Source organism: Cygnus olor, chromosome 14 (assembly GCF_009769625.2).
Source record: "Cygnus olor isolate bCygOlo1 chromosome 14, bCygOlo1.pri.v2, whole genome shotgun sequence".
Lineage (NCBI taxonomy): Eukaryota > Metazoa > Chordata > Aves > Anseriformes > Anatidae > Cygnus > Cygnus olor.
Window position 1 is genome coordinate 15,122,245 of NC_049182.1, and position 12,675 is coordinate 15,134,919.

Here is a 12,675-nt window from a genome sequence, read left to right on the forward strand (position 1 = left end):
ACTTCAATTTAATTAAAATGAATTTAATTCAAATTAAATTACATGATTAAATGTTTTCAATACATTTTGGACAGGATTTATAGCACTGTTACTGTGCATTTCGAATGAAATGGAATATAACATTTAATCAGCTTTCTAAGCTGAAAATCATTAGCTTTTTTGCTGTCAAAACCAATTTAGCTTTCACCTGAACCCCTTTTCAGGCTTACTATAAAACACCTTCATTTTTCCCCAAATGCATGTCAGACTAGGAGTTTTGTATAAGTGAATGGGGAAAACAAGCATACACTAATGAAATTGTTGTTGGTGTTTTGTTTGTTTGTTTGTTTTTTCATATTTATTTAACTATTCTTGTTAATTATGGATAATGTTAATTTAGGTTAATCTTTAACTATAATTCATTGTTTTAATTTTCTTTTTTGATAAAATTTTTCATTGTTAGGTAATATTTGAAAATTTTAGAAGATTATATTGAGTTTCTTGTTAAGGTATACTATACATCCATTTATCGTTTAGTGTGTGCTTTCTGAAAGTGCTAATTAAGAGATATATGACTGACAAACATGGTAAAAATAATGGTAATGGTAAGCTTTAAGAGCTATAATTCAATGCTTAAAGGTATTATCATGAAAAACTCAAACTGAGTTGTTTCTTGAAGGAATTCATTAAAGTTAAAAACACAACCACATATTATGCATAAAAGTGGTGTTATACACAACATGATATAGGAACAGTTTGTGGTCATTTTACATAGGAATGCACAAACCACAATCAGTAATGTTGTCGGTGATTGAGTTTCATTGCTCTATAACCAACTAAAACTTGAAATTCCAGAATACTAAGTTAGTATCAGCACTGTTAAACATTCCTATTTCAGTAAGCTTAAGTGTGTTTATCCTAGGCTGTAACAGGGAAGACAAATGAATTGAGCTGTACTTTATTTCACTTTTATTTTTCCCATTTTTAAGATTGCTTTTAACCAACTTTTGATTTAGAGTAATTTCTTGTGATTTTACTTTCAGTGCTTATTCCTGTGTCTGCCCCTCTTAAAAAGTAAAAGCAGTTAAACACTTTAAGGTGAAACTAACGGATGTGTTTGTATACTGTTTAGGATCAAGTGGTCTTGTTCTCAGTGCGGAAGTGTATAATGTTATGTGAGACCGCATGAACTGGACAAAACCTGATGTTCTTAAAGTTAACCACTCTAATAGCATCTGATACCTGACAGCTCACATTGAGAATTATCAGACTGAAAAGTTACTAGTTTTAAGGGGCTTTAAGGCATGCCATACAGTATCTAAATTTCTTTTCAGCTGCCTGCTCTGTACCAGTTTACAAGCATGTCATCAACCACAGCAACTCAATAGCTTCATTCTGTGACTGGCAGGCTGAAAATGACTTGACCTGTAAAAGTCTTGACAGCAAACAGCTAAAAGATGCTTTTAAGACTTCTGAAGGTTTGTAAATTTTTTGTGATCCAACACCCCACCCATCCCCACCCCCAGAATTGTTTTCCCAGTTTATTTGCTTTTGAAAACAGAGGAGAAGTAGAAGTAGAGGAATGAGTAGTATTGAACAAAATGTGATAATTTAGAAAGATGAAACGGAAGATTCTAATCACTTGAATGTGTCCTTTGTATACTTGCGTAGCCCAGTAAAATTCTGGGACTTTTAGTCCTAATTTCTTTACTATGTAGTTACAGTAATTGATAGCTTTAATGGAAAATCAATAGCATAACCCTAGTTTTAATTCCAAAATCCTAAATAATATTTGTGCTCTACCTTAATATACAGAACTGCTTAATCTTACAAGTTTAGAGTGCAAAATTTCACAAAATGTTTCAGTGAAGATGGACTGCAATAATATTTTCTGCTTTGTGTTTATGATTATAGTGTCTTGAACAATATAATAAATCTTCTTACCCAAATTCCATTGATGAATAGCTTGAAAGGTTAGCACAAATGGAAAAACTTCCTGTGTCATGTAGTGTGAAGCAGTGCATCTGGTTTCATGAAGTTTTACTTCAGCCAAAATTAGTCTAGATGTGCTATTCAAACTCAGGTAAATTCATGTTGTTTTTTAGGGCCAAACATAGCTCTTCAGAAAACTAATATCACTTTATGTAGCAATTACAATGACGTGCTAAAATACCAATTTTGTATATATATATACATGTTTTTGGCACAAGTCACAACTCAGGCTCTGTTTCCTAAAAGTACTAGCTTAAAATTGGGCGGAAGAAGATAGAATATCTCAGCAGTAATGACACAAATGCTTCCTTCAGCTAAAAGTAGAAATGCACGCATTTCTCAGCACTGAGACACTTTTTACTCCAACTATGTAGCCTTCCTTTTGGGGATTACCTCAGTATTAGGAAAGGAGGAAAATGGTCACATTATTCAGCCCTCAATCAGTACCAATGAGTCTGCCCCATTGTAGAATGTCGTAAGATATAACTACATAATACAAACTGTGAGGGTGCTATTCGCTGTCAGTTCAGTATGATGGAAAGGAGTTCTACTTGAAAGACTCTCCGTAATGAAGATTAAGGTGGCAGGGAAGCTAAAACATAACTTAGATCAGCTTTTTTTTCCCCTATTGCATCATTTAACTTAGTCATTCACCTGGGTTCTCCTGTAATCTTTATCAGGATATTGTACTTTGTGTAGCTAAACTATATTCATATGTTATTCATATAATATATACATATATTTAACATAAAGTATGAATTAGTAGATATTGTTATGTATGTGTTCATTAAATAGCCATTTCTTCATGATTGTAGCAGTGGAAACAGCTAACCTCTGTTAAGAATTTGAGGTAAAGTGATCTGTTTTTAAGTGTTAACAGATTTTTTTTTTTCACACTGATCATATCAAAGAATAGTAAACTGTGCAGTAAACAATGTTTTTTTTTTTTTTTTTTTTTTAACCTGTGGTTATATGTGTTATATGTCTATGTAATGTGTTGGGACCTTTTAAGTTGTGTGCTGACCTTAGCAGCTGGGATCCGGCTTTGTTTTAAATGATACTATCTAATAGGACTTTAACAATATCTCCGAAAATAGCTGTTTAAGAAGGTGGTCCTGATTAACGAATGTACCACTGGATGTCACTGTCTTTCTCCAAGTGCAAAGCTTTTTTTTTCTTTTTTTTTTTTTTGCCTTTTTTTTTTTTGTTAATACTATGATAAAGTACTAAGGTAGGCAGTTACTGGTTTTGACTCTTTGGATAAGCCAGGCTCCTGAACTGGAGCTTACCTGTCTCCATTTCTTATATGGGTAATTTAGCTAGAATGTGAGTACCACTTGGTTTCAATGTCTGCTGAAAAATTATTTGTGTTTTATCATGAATATATTTTTGCATATGTTGAGTTTACAGTGAGGTTTGCATTCATCCTGTTTACCTAAAATTTTAGTATCTCTTAGTATCTTCTTATTCATCACCTGTTTCAGACTATTTAAATAAGCTGTTTTTATGGCAGGTCTGCCTCTACAATTAATTTTATTCTGTTATTCAAGGTTGAATGGTGGAAAGACTGTTTTCTGCCCATGTGCTGTTGTGCTGCTCAGTTTTCTGTAACTTCAGAGGAAAGTTTATCTTAGTAAAATCCTGCATAGACAGCTTATGAATAGAATTGAAGTTAAATCTTGTTTGTTGTTCTGTTAATTCAAATACGTAGCTTACTGGGTCATAAGAAAGAATTGCCACCTGAAGTCCAGTTTAAATGTTATAGAAACAGAAGTAATCATGAAGGAAGCATCGAAAGTGCTGTTATTTTGCTGCACAGTGTATTATCTGTGATAGATGCCGAAACAGATGTGCTTTCCTCAACTTACAGTGAAGCTGGGACTTGGGACTTCAAGCAGAAGATAGTTTGTCCTCCCATGCTCCTCAGCTATGAAAATACAACAACGTGAATTAGTAGAACTGGTACCATTTCTTGAACCCACTTAATTCCATTTGACTCTCTAATAGATTTCACAATTGTTTTAGTTGTAGTTTCCCTTCTTTGTAGCTCTTTAATCTTGTAAGCTTTCTTGAAACCCCCCTTAGCACCTAACCAGCTTTTAACCTGCATTTTGAATGCATATATTTAAGAAAAAATGTTTGATAAAGGCACTTCAGATTATGTTCATATTCTCTGGTCTACAGCCAAGATGTTCCATCTGTCCACAGGGTTGGTTTTTGATTTTTCTTTTGGATGCTTTTAAATGCTGACAGCCACAGATACAAAGTCATGTGATTTACATGTGCAACAAAATTCATCAACCTGCATTTCCTCTATCTTTATTTTACGGTGTCTTATAAGTTTTCTCTCTTGGGCTATGCTCTTGTTCAGCTCTTGAGCTAACTGCTGGTTTTCTCCAGGAATGCCAGGTACTTTCTCTTCCAATGCTTGGCTTGTTATCATGGTACGTGCAGACTTTTTCTCGCTGCTCTGCCAGCTGTGGTTATAGTCCATAGTTATAGTCAATAGGTTTGGTGAGGGAAGTACAGATGCTAGTGCTGTGGTTCTGTGAACTATGTAATTGGGCATAAATCAGTGCTGCAGTTGAAGTACTTGGTCACTTTTTTTCCTGTCCCTGACTGCTTGATTCTTTGACAATACTAATAAAAGCATTTCTGTAACTTTTCAGTGAAATGATTTACAATGATTTTAAAACTAATCCTGCGTGAAGTGATAATCTTAAGTGTCATGTTCTGTGCAACTCTAATGACTCCTGCTTTCTGGTTAAATGACTCATTGCAAAGGTAACAGGCCTTGTTAAGGCCTTTTTAAACTCTACCTTCACTGCTCTATCATTTAGACTTAATTAATTGACTCATAGGAATTTAGGACAGCATAGTGCAGATGGTGGTACTTCACATGAAATATTTCCTTATTAATTTATTGGACAATTTTACTTTGATTTTTTTATATTCTAATCATGTTTTGAGTGAATTCAGGCTTCAGCAATGGAAGCTTAAAGGGCTTTCATATAGGGTTTGTATTCTCTGTTAATCCATGATGTGTGGAATAACTTCTCTGAGCCGTTATGCTGTGTTTTGTGAATTGACTTGCAAGTATTTTGTGTGAGCTGAGTAACGTTATATTTAGTGTGGCATAGTAGAAAGCTACGCCGTGCTATGACCTTGAAGTTGTTATGAAATCAAACTACATCTTATCAGTTGAGGAGATTCGTTCACGTTTAAGTTTTTGCCATTCCAATATACTTGCTCACTCATTCAAAGAGCAAACAGATGTGGAAGAGGGTTTAACTCAACCAAAGTTGAACTGGTTTTTGCATGAGTAAATTTCTCTATAGACCAGACCCTTTAAATTTGGGTGAGATTAATTCGTTGAGCTGTATGGAGCTCCACGTTGTTCACAGTTTTGGGAAGATAACTTCACTTTCCCTATAAAGGCAGGCATCCGCAGAGTGGAGAAAAAAAATACAACAGGAAGTGTAGTCATGCTCTTAAGCACTTTTCAAATATCCTTTACTCATTAGGAGGCACTTTTATAAGCAAGCCACCTATATTATAACTAAGTTCCATGTCAAATTTGATGTGTCCAACCAATCAAGTAGACTGATACCACTGGTCTATCTTAAAAGTTTGGTTTAGCTGATGAGTATAACACATTATTCAGTGAGATTTCTCCATATCTTCCAGGGGAAGAGTATTAGACATCTAGTATAAGGTGCTTGCCTAAGTCAAACCATTGAATATTGCTTGGTTCCATCCAGCAATGTGTTATAGTAGAGATGGAAATAACTACTATAAACTTTGTCAAAAAAGGAAATGAACACTACATAAGTTTTCTTCCATATATAGGATAACAAGTTCTACAGTCTTCTCTTTTAAAGCATAATGTTAAGTTGCCTTGGGGCCTTTATCTTGTCTCATAAAAGCTAATAGATTTTTGCTTTAAACTTTGTCTGCAAGTATGATTAGTTTTAGAGTGACTACAACAAGGAAGGTATTTCTACTTTTATGTACATGCAGTACCTTCACTAAATAACTCATACTTGCACCATACAATTGGGCTGGCTTCACCTCATTGAGTGCAGCTTCCTCCAAGATGATCCTGACAGACCTCAGGATGGGTCTTTAGTATGCATCTTCTGTGAATTTGTTTTCTAACATTTTTAGAGGTTTGCTCAACACAAAACAGTTTTCTCTGAAGCCAGACAGCCTGGTGTAAAACTTGAACCAAGTTGATATTGGATGTGTTATTCCTTCTTCTGTCCTGTTGTGTCACACAAGTGCAATACACTACCAAATAGAAGAAAAACATTAATTACATAACTTTTAAGTATCACTTAAGCCCTACCTTAAATTTAACAGATTGCATTATCTCAGGTTGCTTCCAGAAAGTACTTTTGAATTTATTTAAAAAATAAAATAAAATCTAGCACGAACTGTTTTGGCAGTCACTTCCCAGTTAGAGAATGCAAGTCCCAATTAAGGCTTTTCCTTAGGCAAACTTTAAATGTGATGGGAGGAGTAGGAAGAATCATCCACTGACTCAGTTGTTTACCACAGGTTTTATTTTGAGAGAGCTTATGCTGACTTCTTATGCACCTTTGTAATAGCTTCTTTACTCCTACTTTTCCTTCAGGGGGAATAGAATCAAACGTGTTTAATTTTTAGGCACAAAACTGGCAAAAGGTTGTGTAATTAATACTCCTTCCAATAGAATATGAGTTAAAAGAATTGGAGCACATTCCGTTTAATATTTTTGGCTGGCATCTTCAAACAAGTAGTGTTTGAGATACTTAAATGTTGAGCACATGCCTCTCCTCAAGAGTTCTGAAGATCCTGGCCTTCAGTGTAGACTTTACAGGTCCTCACATATTTTGGTTTCTAGATATTTTTTTTTTCTGATCTTTAGCCTGTTACGTGCAAATAATCCAGACCCTAGAGCTCATTAGCTCTCAGAGCTGCTTCCTCCTTTTTTAACTTCTTTTTATTTAGGCATCTTGTTTCTGGAATTACAGGTGAGTGAAGAAAATTTAAAAAATACAATGTGGAAAGCAGTCATTTGTAGTAGTCTAGCTTTATTAGAAACAGATATATTCTTTCTTTGGAATAGAACTGTTGAAGAGAGTTATTTTGATTATCTTTAATATAGTAGTCTTGTAAAAGGCATTTTGATTATTAACATAATTTATAGTTGAGAATGAAGGAGAAGATAATTTGTTTTTAAATTACCATTCATAATTTGCTATATTGTTTTTTCAGGTACAGAAATTTTGGTTGCATTAATATGAATTTCAAGAGAAAGTTGTATGAAATAACCCAGATCTGCTTTATTTTGTAGGCATTTGGGATATTACTCAGAATGATCAGAATGCATATATAGATGTGGTGTAACTTTAATAGAATAGCAAGCTGGGAAACAATGTGTTGAAACTGTGTATAAAGCCTGCATTGGCAAATCTAGATCTTAATGATATTTTTAATAGTGATATTTTTGTTTGGTATTTCTGTGTCTTTTCTCTAGCATGTTATGTTACCAAAACATAATGGATAGCTGTAGTTAAAAAGGAAAGTGTAGATATATGCACAGCATTATTTACCTATGGTGGTGCTATCTGCTTTTCAAACTGGGGTCTGAAGTGTTTGGCTTTAGCATGAATTTCTTAAAGTTTGCTGGAGTCCTCCATTATGTTAATTTTTAACAAGCTATTTATACAACTACCCAAATATTAGGTATCAGTTTGTAGTGGCAGTCTGTGTCCAGTCCAGATTTCAGGACAATAATTGATTGAATGTAAGCACTAATAGTGGGAAATGAAGCTTGTAATATTCAAGTAGTGTTATTGAAGGATTACCAACAAAAGCCAGGATTTGTATACAATCTAGTTGAAGGGTTTACTCTGCTCTGATGAGGGTTCAGACAATGGTTTCCACAATGGAAAGTGAAATACATATGTTTCCCAGTGAACAAGGAAATAGTTAACACCTGAATCAGCACCCCAACTACCTTCAGTCAGTCTGTAATTGACTGTCTATTCTGCAGAAAGTGCTGTTGTTCTAACTACTAATATTAAATTGAAATTCCTATGGAACTTGATATTTTGATCAGATGTTCACAAATATTTCATTTTAAAACATTTATCAACACCAAATGTGCAAGCAAGGCAATTTTTCTAAGTAGACAGAAGAAACAACTTTGTAGCTGGTAGCACTGTGCTACTGTTTTTTGCCTTTGTTTATTGTTGAATTCTTTACCTCTGGTTGACATATGTCTGTCGTTTGTGTTCTCTCCTTGCTTTTATTATATCATAGAATCATAGAATATCCCGAGTTGGAAGGGTCCCATAAGGATCATCAAGTCCAGCTCCTGGCACCGCACAGGTCTGCCCAAAGTTTAGACCATGTGACTAAGTGCACAGTCCAATCGCTTCTTAAATTCAGACAGGCTTGGTGCAGTAACTACTTCACTGGGGAGCCTGTTCCAGTGTGCGACCACCCTCTCGGTGAAGAACCTCTTCCTGATGTCTAGCCTAAACTTCCCCTGCCTCAGCTTAACACCGTTCCCGCGGGTCCTATCACTGGTGATAACGGAGAATAGGTGACCTGCCTCTCTGCTCCCCCTTGCGAGGAAGTTGTAGGCTGCGATGAGGTCCCCCCTCAGCCTCCTCTTCTCCAGGCTGAACAGGCCAAGTGACCTCAGCCGTTCCTCATATATCTTCCCCTCTAGGCCCTTCACCATCTTCGTCGCCCTCCTCTAGACACTCTCCAACAGTTTAATGTCCTTTCTGCACTGTGGTGCCCAGAACTGCACACAGTACCTGAGGTGAGGCCGCACCAGCGCAGAGTAGAGCAGGACAATCCCTTCCCTCGACCGACTAGCAATGCCGTGCTTGATGCACCCCAGGATACGGTTGGCCTTCCTGGCTGCCAGGGCACACTGCTGGCTCATATTCAACTTGCTGTCAACCACAACCCCCAGATCCCTCTCTGTAGGGCTGCTCTCCAGCGTCTCGTCGCCCAGTCTGTACGTATGGCCAGGGTTGCCCCGTCCCAGGTGCAGGACCCGGCACTTGCTTTTGTTAAACTTCATGTGGTTGGTGATCGCCTCACTCTCCAATCTGTCCAGAAAGTTAAGGAAATATATAGTATATATAGTTAAGGAAAGTAGATATACAGTTATATCAATATATACAATATATAGCTAAGGAAAGTAGAAAACTAAATCTTGAAGTGAATATCAGATCTTCTGTGATATGTGATCTCATTTGCTCATCACATACTGAATATACAGATTGTACTAAAGTATTTTTAGTGTACGAATTAATTTTTCTTGGTAAATGAGCTGAATAAAAATGCAATTCAACTGTTCAGAAAGATTTGAACTGCATGTTATGAAATGGTGGCTGCGTGCCAACTGTGATCTTAGTGTCATGTCATCAAGGTACTTCTTGATCTCAAAACTCTGCTATGACCTCACATCAGGATAGCGTGTGCTCAAGTGAGTCATGGGGGTAGAGTTGCTGTGCAAAAATGCGTTAACTCAAATTAGGCTTGCCTTGTTTTCTTGCAAGTTTATGTTTTGCCGAGCACTTCTGAATGCAGCAGATTTCAGAAGGATGATTCTAGGTAAAACATTTTGGGGGGCATACAGAAATTAAGTTTGTAGCAGTGTGTTGTGGTGTTACTCCAGTGCGCTGCACTGAGGTATGTCTTCTCCAGTACTGTCAAAGGTGGATTCACAAATGTTTTGACTTGACATATGACTTGACTTCTTGGCCTGTGCCTTTTAAACCATGAGCATAATGTAAGCTGAACTTTGTATTATAAATACACTGCCATCTAACTTTGTTAGCTTTCGGGGTGCACAAGAGCAGTGCTCAGTCTGTGGCATTGGTTCATGCTGTGCCATGAACCAGCTCACTTCTGTGCTGTGAACCCACAGTATCCTTACACACCCCGTGCTCTCATATGCAGCACAGTGGCTGCAGATTTTCACTATTCCACCAAAGTTTTTTGCTATTGAGATGTTTTTGTTAAATATATAAAATCATTCTTGACTTGCTGTTTTTCAGCCATTCTTTCACAATGCATTCAACTAATTTGCAGATCATGTCCTGTCCCACAAGTGTAAACCCACAGAGATTTAGAACGTGTTATGAAGAATGGATGATCATTAGGGATTTAGGGAACCATCCCATAAAGGTGCTGTTTGATATTTTTAATTCAATATTTTTTTCTGAGATAAACAGGAATAAAATGTTTCACTAGTAAATGTTCTAAATATTTCTATGGCTTGATCCTCTCATCCTTTTGGGATGTGCACAGAAGGTAGCTAGCTTTGTCAAAGGAAGCTCCTAGGATGGAGTGTTCATTAGGGATGTTAGTCTCTCTAGGTTCCACCTAAGAATAATGTGTAAAAGAGCTCCTCCAGAGACTGATCTAGAGAAATATCCTAAATTTATGTGATGGTTTCAGTTTATAAGTAACACTTGTTCTCCAAATAAGTCTCTGGAGGTGTCTTTCTGTCCACTGGTTATGGAAAGATAACTTTTTTACAGATTGTTTCAGTTGATCTTTTAATATAACTTGGAAGGAGTTAAAGCTGTCTTTCATCTTGGACAGTGTAATAGTATGGAGTTAGCTGACTGCTGTTAGGAGAAAAGGGCTGCATTGAATGTAACTGGTATGATTTACAGTGTAATTCTTAATCCTTCAGCAATGTACTTCCACTTCTATATGGAGCAGCTTACTGTCAGTTAATCCTCTGTTATTCTTCCACTAATTGCTAATAAATAAGGTCAAATATTCCTCTCAGTGGTTATATATTGGAACCATGCCACTTAAATGTTAAAGCTAAGGCTGTTCATACAAAAAAAAAAAAAAAAAGAATCTGGCAATGAAGAAAACTACTGAGGTGTTTTATTTACTATAGTGTGGGTAGGTGTGATGTTATTACAGATAAACTGCTTGAAAAGGACTCTTTTTTTCCCCTTTATTTTAATAGAAGGCCAAGTAAACAGACAACTGGCGATGGATCACATTGGAGCAGGGTTTCTTAAACTCCAGTCTATGAAGCTATTTTTGGCTTAAGCTTTAACTCAGAACAGGAACAATGAGGAACTGAATGCATATGGCCTAAGACTGACAGTAGCACTCTAATGCAAAAATAAGCTCAATCCATTTAGCTGGCTTGAAATGAAAATATTTTTAACATTCAGTATCTCTCATGTATATCTAACATTAATTTAGCATTTTGTGAGGAGTTGGACTTGGCTTGGGTATTAAACTTTCTCATCCATACAGGTTTCATCTGCAGTTCATTATGTTTGGACAGCCTTCCTTGAATATCTGCTCAGTCCTAAATATCTCCAAATGTGGTAATCAAGTCTGTTTACCCCAGGCTCATGTTCTGCTTTAACCTTTGTGATCAAGTTAAGGAAAACAAAACCAAAAAAGGCAGTTCACTGATGCTTGTTAGAGTACTGCTGTTTCTCAATGATTTATTATTATTAATACCAGGTGCAAACTAGGTGCATCCTAGTTGAATCTTACTTATAAGGTTATAAGTAACGCAAGCTTGACTGTGTGTAGCTGCCCACTCTGTAAGCCACTTATTTGTACAGTTAATTTCATAGACTTCTCTGCCATCCTCAGCTTGTGGTTTTTCCTCATTGCTTATTTGATGCACTGGAACATATTAGAAGTGGATACTGTTAAATTTGCTGTGGCAGGTAATGAAGGTTAACAATTCATGTTCTGAATGAATGTGTGTCATATAATTCATCTTTAGGATGAATTGGAAATGCTTCCTGTACTTTGATCCTGGGAAAGAATCACAACAATCCATCTTAGAGATGCTGGGATGACAAGCTTAATACAATGATGCATACATGCGAAAGTACTGAGCCCAAGTTTTGTTTTTACTACTTTGAAATTTACTCCTAATTTATTAACCCTTCACACGTCACAGTTGAATACTTGGTTTATGTATATTCATAATGGCAATCATGTTTTAAAAGAAATCTCCTTTTTAAAAAGTGAAGGGACATAGAATCTAAGACTTATAATTGCAGTGTTAGTTCCTACTCAGAACAAGTTGACAGGAGTTCAGAAGTACATGAGAAAGCAGCCCAAGTCATTTCACCTCAAGTCTTGATAATATCTTAGTAGCCTTGATGCTATCTAGACAAGCCTTGATTGTTCAGCAAGTAGTAGAAGCAAGAAGCTGTATATTAGTCTCTGGCCCAAAGCATCTGAGTAAGAAAGAAACAGGAAATACCTTAGGGTCAGATGGCTCATTAAGTAAATATGTTGATTGTAATTTTGACCTAATAAACATACTTATCAACTCAGAAATACTTGAATAAGAAGGAACAAAAATATTCTTGAATAAGAAGCAACAATTATATCCAACGAAGGAATACTGTCAGGAAAGGAGGTGATGAAACTCAGGGTATGTTGACATCTTTTATTGCCTATCGTTGCACAGTTGACTAGCATACACTGAGCTTTATGCTGCTGCTACTTTAAATGAACCAATTTAAAGCTGTCTTGGAAATATCTGCACTTGCTTAAATACATGAATAGTCTCATTTGATGTATTCTAGTTTTCTGCTGTTGTCTATGGTTAGAAGATACAGGGTTTGATATATTTTGGTTTGATATGGCACAGCTGTAAGCTGTTGCTAGGCCTGAATGAGGCACTTT

The 12,675-nt window shown here is 36.2% G+C and overlaps 1 long non-coding RNA gene across 1 annotated transcript; it reads left to right on the forward strand.

The window, feature by feature from the left end:
- Positions 1 to 573: 573 nt before the first annotated feature.
- LOC121077882 lies at positions 574 to 7,419 on the forward strand. The gene is made up of 3 exons (XR_005824348.1): positions 574 to 842; positions 1,314 to 1,457; positions 7,231 to 7,419. It is a non-coding gene; the product is annotated as an uncharacterized LOC121077882 (long non-coding RNA).
- The last annotated feature ends 5,256 nt before the right edge of the window (positions 7,420 to 12,675 follow it).